The sequence below is a fragment of the Choloepus didactylus genome, chromosome 4 (assembly GCF_015220235.1).
Source record: "Choloepus didactylus isolate mChoDid1 chromosome 4, mChoDid1.pri, whole genome shotgun sequence".
In the NCBI taxonomy this organism is placed as follows: Eukaryota; Metazoa; Chordata; class Mammalia; order Pilosa; family Megalonychidae; genus Choloepus; species Choloepus didactylus.
In genome coordinates this window covers 119,795,646-119,803,477 of record NC_051310.1, presented here as the reverse complement: position 1 = coordinate 119,803,477, position 7,832 = coordinate 119,795,646, and positions in this window count along the sequence as shown.

Here is a 7,832-nt window from a genome sequence, read left to right as displayed (position 1 = left end):
AAAGAGTACAGAATTCCCATATAACTCTCCCCCAACACACACATAGTTTTCTCTATTATTTACATTTTGTAATAGTGTAGTACCTTTGTTACAATTGCTGAAACATTATTATTATAATTATAATTATATTAGATGTAGGTTTTTTGAAGATGTCCACTATTAGGATGAAGAAGTTCCCTTCTATTCCTAGTTTTCTAAGAGCTTTTTTGGCTTTCTTTCTTTCTTTTTTTTTTTTTTTGGTAATGCAGGCATGCCAGTGATGAATTCATCCAGCTTTTGTATGCATGGAAGTCTTTACTTTGCATTACCTTTTTGTTTCTTAATTTAAATTCAGTTTTACTGAGGTATACTCACATACTATACAGTCATCCACAGCATACCATCAACTGTTCACAGTGCCATCATATAGTTGTGCGTTCATCACCCCAATCAATTTTTGAACATTTTTCCTTACTCCAAAAAGAATAAAAATAAGAATGAAAATAAAAGTAAAAAAGAAAACCCAAATCATTCCATCCCCTCAATCCCACCCTATTTTTCATTTAGTATTTGTTTCCATTTTTCTACTCATCTGTCCATACACTGGATAAAGGGAGTGTGAGCCACAAGGTTTTCACAATCACACTGTCACACCATATAAGCTATATAGTTATACGATTGTCTTTAAGAATCAAGGACACTGGAATGCAGTTTAACAGTTTCAGGTATTTCCTTCTAGCTATTCCAATACACCAAAACCTAAAAAGGGATATCTATATAGTGCATAAGAAAGCCCTCCAGAGTGACCTCTCGACTCCATTTGAAATCTCTCAGCCACTGAAATTTAATTTTGTTTCATTTCTCTTCCTCTTTCATGTCAAGAAGATTTTCTCAATCCCACAATATCAGGTCTAGGCTCATCCCTGGGAGTCATGTCACACATTGCTAGGGAACTGATCCTCCTTTTAAGAAAGTGAAAAACAAGAAGGTGAACAAGGTAATAAAACAAAGTCTTACTCTTTCATTAAATTAAGAAAATGAGAATTTAAAATTATTGTTTTCAGCCCCTAAGCAATCTGTAAATCATAAAGTCCCAGGAATGTAGATTAGGGTTCTCCAGGCTGGTAAAAGAAGCAACAGACCAGAGACATAAGATAAGTGCCATGGCCTAGAGCAGATCCAAAAAGGTCTGAAGCCATTGGCCATAACGTAAGCATGAAGTATATTGGCTATAATGTAAGCATGAAGTCACTTTGAGGGGAATCTTCTTCCAGTACTTCTTATCTCCTCCACATTCAAACATTTTAAGAGTTTGTAATGAAGAGTGGCTCTGATGGACTTTTGTAGACCCACTGATTCAGACCCATGAGTGCCACTGATTCTTGGCTGGGGTAGGACGAACCTGGGCTGTGAATTCAATCCTTTCCAAAGGTCTTTGCATCTCTCCAATGAATAGTAGTGCTCTGTTTTCCTTGGGCCTCATTTATCATTCCCCAGAAAAATCTCTCACAAACAGATGCATTGTCTTTGAGGGGCCATATCATAGTCTCTGTTCTTCATAGGTTTTACTACTAAAGCCACCCTCTAATCACACTTCTGAAAACTTTTACAGGATTCTCTGTATTCCTTTGAATGTTTGGAGGCAGTTTTCCACACTTTAAGGTCATAGTGAGACCGTGGCACACTTGCTTTAATCTGAGTGCCTGAGACACTGGTTTAAGACTATGAGCTTCACCTGGGCTTAATGGGAAAAAGGTGCAGTGGCTGATGGCTGATGGCGGACACAGGCTTGGAAGACATGGCTGCCCTTGTGTCACATATTTTCCATCCATGATTTAGTGGCCCTTACTGCTGCCTCTGATCCTTTTCTTGGACTAATGATAGGGCCTAAGTAATTAAATGGAACAGCCAGTGGTTCCTTAATTCTATTTCTGACTCCTCTATGGCATTCTGACCATAGCAGGGTGGTGGCTCCGGTGTATTTACTTCTCTGGGAAGCTGTGTCAACCAAACTCAGTCTTTAAGGTTCAGTATCAGTGGATCCCTGAGATGGCACGGGTGTGTCTTTTCTGCAAATGGATCTCATGCAGCATGGGATGGGGAGTGGGGAAAAGAGGATAAGGATATCTACTTTCATATGATCTGCACAAGATGTTAACAGAGGAAAAATGTTCCATCACCGTCAATGGAATGGATATTCTATCAAAATGGCTCTCTCATTCTCCAGTATTGAGATTAACTTTACCTGCTGAACATGGTAAAATTTATTTTGGTGGCCTATGACCACCATCTATCAGCATCCAACCCCTGTCTATATAAAACAATAAGCATGATCTTAAGGCACTCTTAGGGGCTGTCCGAGAGATGTATATTTGCTGACATACAACCTGACTGACGCCAAACACCATTACCCCTCTGACTGATTGGAGGATGGCAGTGACTGAACACTTTTATTTCCCTCCAGCAGCTGAGCTTCCTGACCACGCGAGCCGAGCTGACACGGCATTTCAAGTCCTGTTACCAGCTCAATGGTTCTCTTGTAAAAAAAAAAAAAAAAAAAAAAAAAAAAAAGGCACCTCTTCATTTAGCCTCTCCGTCTTGATCATTGCTGATGGGCTATCAATAATTTCAAGTTGGTTGAGCAGTTGGCTGAAGGTTAAATAAATTCTGCCTGTTTGCATGATTGTATCCGAGTGGAAGGATTCCAATTTGAAGCAGTTTTCTTGCAAGTGCTACTTGGAAATGTTTCTAGAGGCAAAAAAAAGTTAAGAAATTCAGTTTTGGAGGTCCATATGTACTTAAAATGGTAACACAGAAGCCACAAGAACATGACACTAAAAAAAAAAATGGATTTTTCTGTATTTCAGGTTTTCTTCAGGGTAATTTAGAATCCAAAGAAACCATGGAATTGATTATTAGCAGGGAAGTTCTCAAAACACAGAAGTGCTATTTTGGAAACTGGCATTTTTTTTTTTTTAATGAACAAAATTATGTTTTTAGGAAATTCTGCCAATAGCTTCCTTACAAGCTACACTTACAAGAGATAACTGTCGGAAGGTATATCATGAGCTGTTGTCATATTGAATAGGGTTTTTTTTTTTTTTCAGTTGCTAAATAGTAAAATTTTTAAGTACTTTTGTCACTTTCAGAAGGTGACTCTCTTTTTTAGGGTTAATTTTGGGTTTTGGTCTTTGTCTTCCTTATTACAAAAATAATGCACATTCTTTACGGATGATGGACAAAAAGAAGATAAAAATCATCCATCAGAGTTAACTGTTCTTGACATTTTGTAGTATCTCTTTCTAGCTTTTCCCATTCATATATTTATAATTTTTCTTTTACCAAGATGTGATTTTACTGACTGTAAAATTTTGTAGCTGTTTTATATACACAATAAAAAAAAAAGCACCTTGATTTCAAATGCTGTTAAGGATATCTTTCTAGCACGTGGAAATTCTTTAAACTGCTTATTTGGTGTGAGTTGGTGCTGTCAGAACCTCACCATAGTTTCCCCATAAAATTCCCAACTTTGGGGTCTTTTCCATGATGCCACATTCTTTGGTCTTTAATCTTCTAATCTCTGAGTCTGACAATAAAAGTGCCTCTGGGTTGCCTGGATTATAGCTAATTGATTTTATACAAGTTTACAAATTCCCAAAGATTTCTTGTTACTCTTTTTTTTTGGCATTGTTTTACAAAGAATAAAGCCCTTAACTTACTTTTCAACAGTTTAGAAAGCCCTTTGACATATGCCTCATGTGAGTCTTACAGCCTTTCTGGTCCCCAGGGCTGATAGCATCCCTGTTTTACAGTTAAATGGGCTTTTCACTGCTCACTTTGCTTTTCACATGAGGCATGGCCTCCCCATTTCTGTATAAATGTAAGCTACACGATTTCCAATTCTCTGGATATTCTGGCCTAGCTAGGAGAATGCAACAACAGTGATAAAACTTGGTCCTTATATACTTGACCCAGCCCCTGTTGAGGCACTGGTCCTTCCTTACGTCTGTGGTTGTTGCCATCACAAAAGATGAAGGCTAAGCTGTCCAGACATTGTGAGGCCTACACAGGGCATTATCTTGGTTCCTAAGGCTTTTCTCTGGCTTATAATTAATTTACCAAGTTCTGCTATGTAAGGGGGGCAGATAATAAAGTGGAAATGAATTTCAATGATTTAGAGTGTTGCTACTCAAAGTGATACCTTGGCCTCACTTGGGAGTTTGTAAGAAATGCAAAATCTCAGGAACCACCCAGACCCACTGAATCAGAATCTGCGTTTTAACAAGAGCTCCTGGTTATTCATATGCACATTAAAGCTTGAGAGGCAAGGTCTGGAAGAACCACAGGAACAGGTAGACTTAAAATGTGAAGCTCATTTATAACTGAGCATTTAACTGATGTTATCTGACACAAAGACATTGAAACTATTTTTATTTATTTTAAAATAATACTCTCAGTGATAGTTTCTAAACTGCAAAAAGTAGTTGCTGTCTATTCCTCTAAATTGGTCATTGATGTTGATCTCTCTTGAGATGGTTTAGGCTGCACCTTGAATGGGGTTAGAAAGATGGATCAGATGACTTCTCAAGCTCTCTTCAGGCTTAATAATATTCAAGGAAAAGAAGTAATACTAACTAAAACCTTCTAGACAACTTACTCTGTGCCAGGCAGGGTTCTAAGTGAGTTAACTCAGTCCTCAAAACAATTATTTGAAATAGATACTATAACTGATCCCATTTTACAAATGAGAAAACTCAGGCAGAAGATTTAAGCAATTGGCAAGGTTTAAGCAAGGTTTTACAGAGGGTAAGTAGCAGCGTGGATATTCGAACCCAACAAGCTGGCTTCAAAGTGCATTCTCTATCACTCTGCATTCTGCTATTTAAAAACACAACATGTAACTTGAAATCACAAAATTCAGAAAAAGTTGTATCTCCCTGTATGCACAAAATTTGAAATAATACAAATGCTCCCAAATTAAAATTTTTTAAAAATGCTTTAAGACTCCTAATTTTGAAGCAGCCTGGTTCAAGTGATTCGTAAACTGTGTTTCTGCTACTGCCATGTGATGGAGCCACTTCAACTGAGAAACAAATACCAACTGTTCTTTGTCTGCTCTATGGGAAGATCATTGTCTTGAATTATGCTAGGCTTTTGGTAATAACCCTCAATACAGTGTAACCCCCACAAATCTGACTTACTGTAGGCCTTACTATCTGGGTTCATTTCAGATGAAAATTTTCAGGCCATATGTTATCCTCATTGTCACTTTGAGTGTCAGATAATCTCAGTTTACATTTCTAAAAGGCATTGGTGCTGGGAAGAAAGGGCAGGAAATATGATAATTCAGTAGTAACTCAGTACTTTTTACTTCTACCATCACATCCCAACCAGACCTTGTCCAGATAAAAATCCTGGCTCATCTGGTGCCCCATTTAGTGGAATGATACAGAGAGTTTCATATTGAACAGTGGATGGTCCAGAGGGACTCAGGTTGTTTGTTTTGTTAATATTCTACCTCACTCTAAAATATTTTAAATGCATTTTTCTAAAATCTGGGTGGAAATTACTAAGACAAAAAACCCATACACCCTTAGTGAATGTTTTCCTGCTTGGAAAGTTTGTGACTATGAAGCCAACAGTCCTACTTGCTAGAGCATGAGATTAGCCAAAGAGTTTTAAATAAAGTGGAGTTTCATCAAAAATATGAAACCCAGACAGTCTTTCTATTGCTAAGGTGATCAAAAGAACATTTGAGTCATAATTTACTGAAATAACAATCATTTTACTGTAAGTTCAAGGCAAAGTGAATTCCCCATAAGAAAACAAGTTATCTTGTATCATTTAAAGCTGTCAGTTTATTCACAGGACATTCATTAATATATGTGCCAATATATTAGAAATATAGACCTAATAAAACTGGAGGTTATAGTAAGTCATTAATTAAGACTGGCGGCTTGGCAAACTATCTGAATCAATTTTACAGACTCACTTCAAAAGTGTTCTATAATAGTTGGAAGGGTTTCTTTCCAAGGGTAGCTTACAAAATTAAAAAAATTCATTGACCAAAAACTATATATAAATATAAAAATAAGTATATTTAAACTCCTTAACTAAAATCTACAGGATCTGCCTTATCAACACCATTTTACACACTGTAAATGGAAAGTGACTGCCCACTAAAGAAAAGTAGGTGCTGCTTGTTCTCCCTGACCTCTAGCATGTACTTCAAGACAGAGAGATTATGGGATGATGCTAAAAAGGCAACTCAGAAGCTGACAGAATAGAAAGCAGTGGGGTTAGGTCATTGTCAGCATTTACTGAGGGCTTACAATGGGCTGCATACCAGTGCCCAGGAGAGGAAACTTAGCCGAATGGTTTTAAGCACAAACACTGGAGTTAGACTGCCTGGGGTTTTATTCTGGCCCTACCACTTATCTGTGGTGTGACCTCAAACAAGTTACTTAACCTCTCTGTACCTCAGTTTCCTCATCTATAAAATGGGGGAGAATATTAGAATCTACCTCAGAGGATTGTTGTGAGGATTAAATGACTCAATGTGTATAAAGCACTTAGATGAGTATTGGTCACAATTTGTTTATAAAAAACAAAAATAAGTTATGCCACAGTCTTCTCCAATTCCCTTAAAGCCTGCGATGAAGTCCACCTTCTAGCGCTGCATGTGTAAAGTTATCTTTTAAAACTACAGAAGCACACTTGTCAACCTTACTGCCTACAGGACTGAGCGGTTTGGCCAAGAACAAAGAGCTTTTTCAACCCCTCTTTTTTCACTCTCCTACTTCCAAAGCCCCTACATTCCGGACAAACAAAACTATTTGCGCTTCCCCAAATCCTGCTAGTTCCATGCCCCCAAAATCTGCTGATGCTGATCCTTCTACTTGAAATATCCTTTCCTCTTTGTCTAGCTGGTCAACTCCATCAAGACCCAGTTCAAATATTGCCTCCTCTGAAAGGTCTTCCCTGATCATTGCTCTTTGCCTCTCCCTCTTCTCCCCAGCATCACCCCCCAAAGAAGAATTAATCACTGTCACATCCATCTACTCCTTGGAACTGTTACAGATCATTTCATTAGATGTGGCCCTAGATTTTACCCTTCTAGAGGTCAAGTGTTTTCCCAAGCACCTGGTGAATAAATATTTGTTGAATGAAATTCCTTAATATATAGTATTGATTTTCAGTGCAGCTACATGTTCCATTTTAACTCTTCCCACTCGGTGTTTTGGTTTCCCGGAAAGACCTTCTAAATCAGTCTCTTCCTTCCTTTCTTTCTTTCTTTCCTTCTTTCGTTCTTTCTTCAGTTTTATTGAGATATATTCACATACCCTAGAATTATCCACAGTACACAATCAGTTGTTCACAGTACCATCATATAGTTGTGTATTCATAATCAAAATCAATTTCTGAACATTTTCATTACTCCAAAAAATAATAATTTAAAAAAATTAGAAAAAGTAAAAACAAATATAAAAATACAAGTAAAAAGAACACCCGGAACATCCCATCCCTCCCATCACCCCTATTATTCATTTAATTTTTGTCCCCATTTTTCTATTCATCTGTCCATACACTGGATAAAAGGAGTGTGAGCCACAAGGTTTTCACAATTGCACAGTTACACTGTATAAGCTACAGTTATATAATCGTCTTTGAAAATCAAGGCTACTAGGTTGCAGTTTAATGGTTTCAGATATTTCCTTCTAGCTATTCCAATACACTAAAAACTAAAAAGGGTTATCTATATAGCGTATAAGAATGCCCTCCAGAGTGACCTCTTGACTCCATTTGAAATCTCGCAGCCACTGAAGCTTTATTTTGTTTCATTTCTCTTCCCC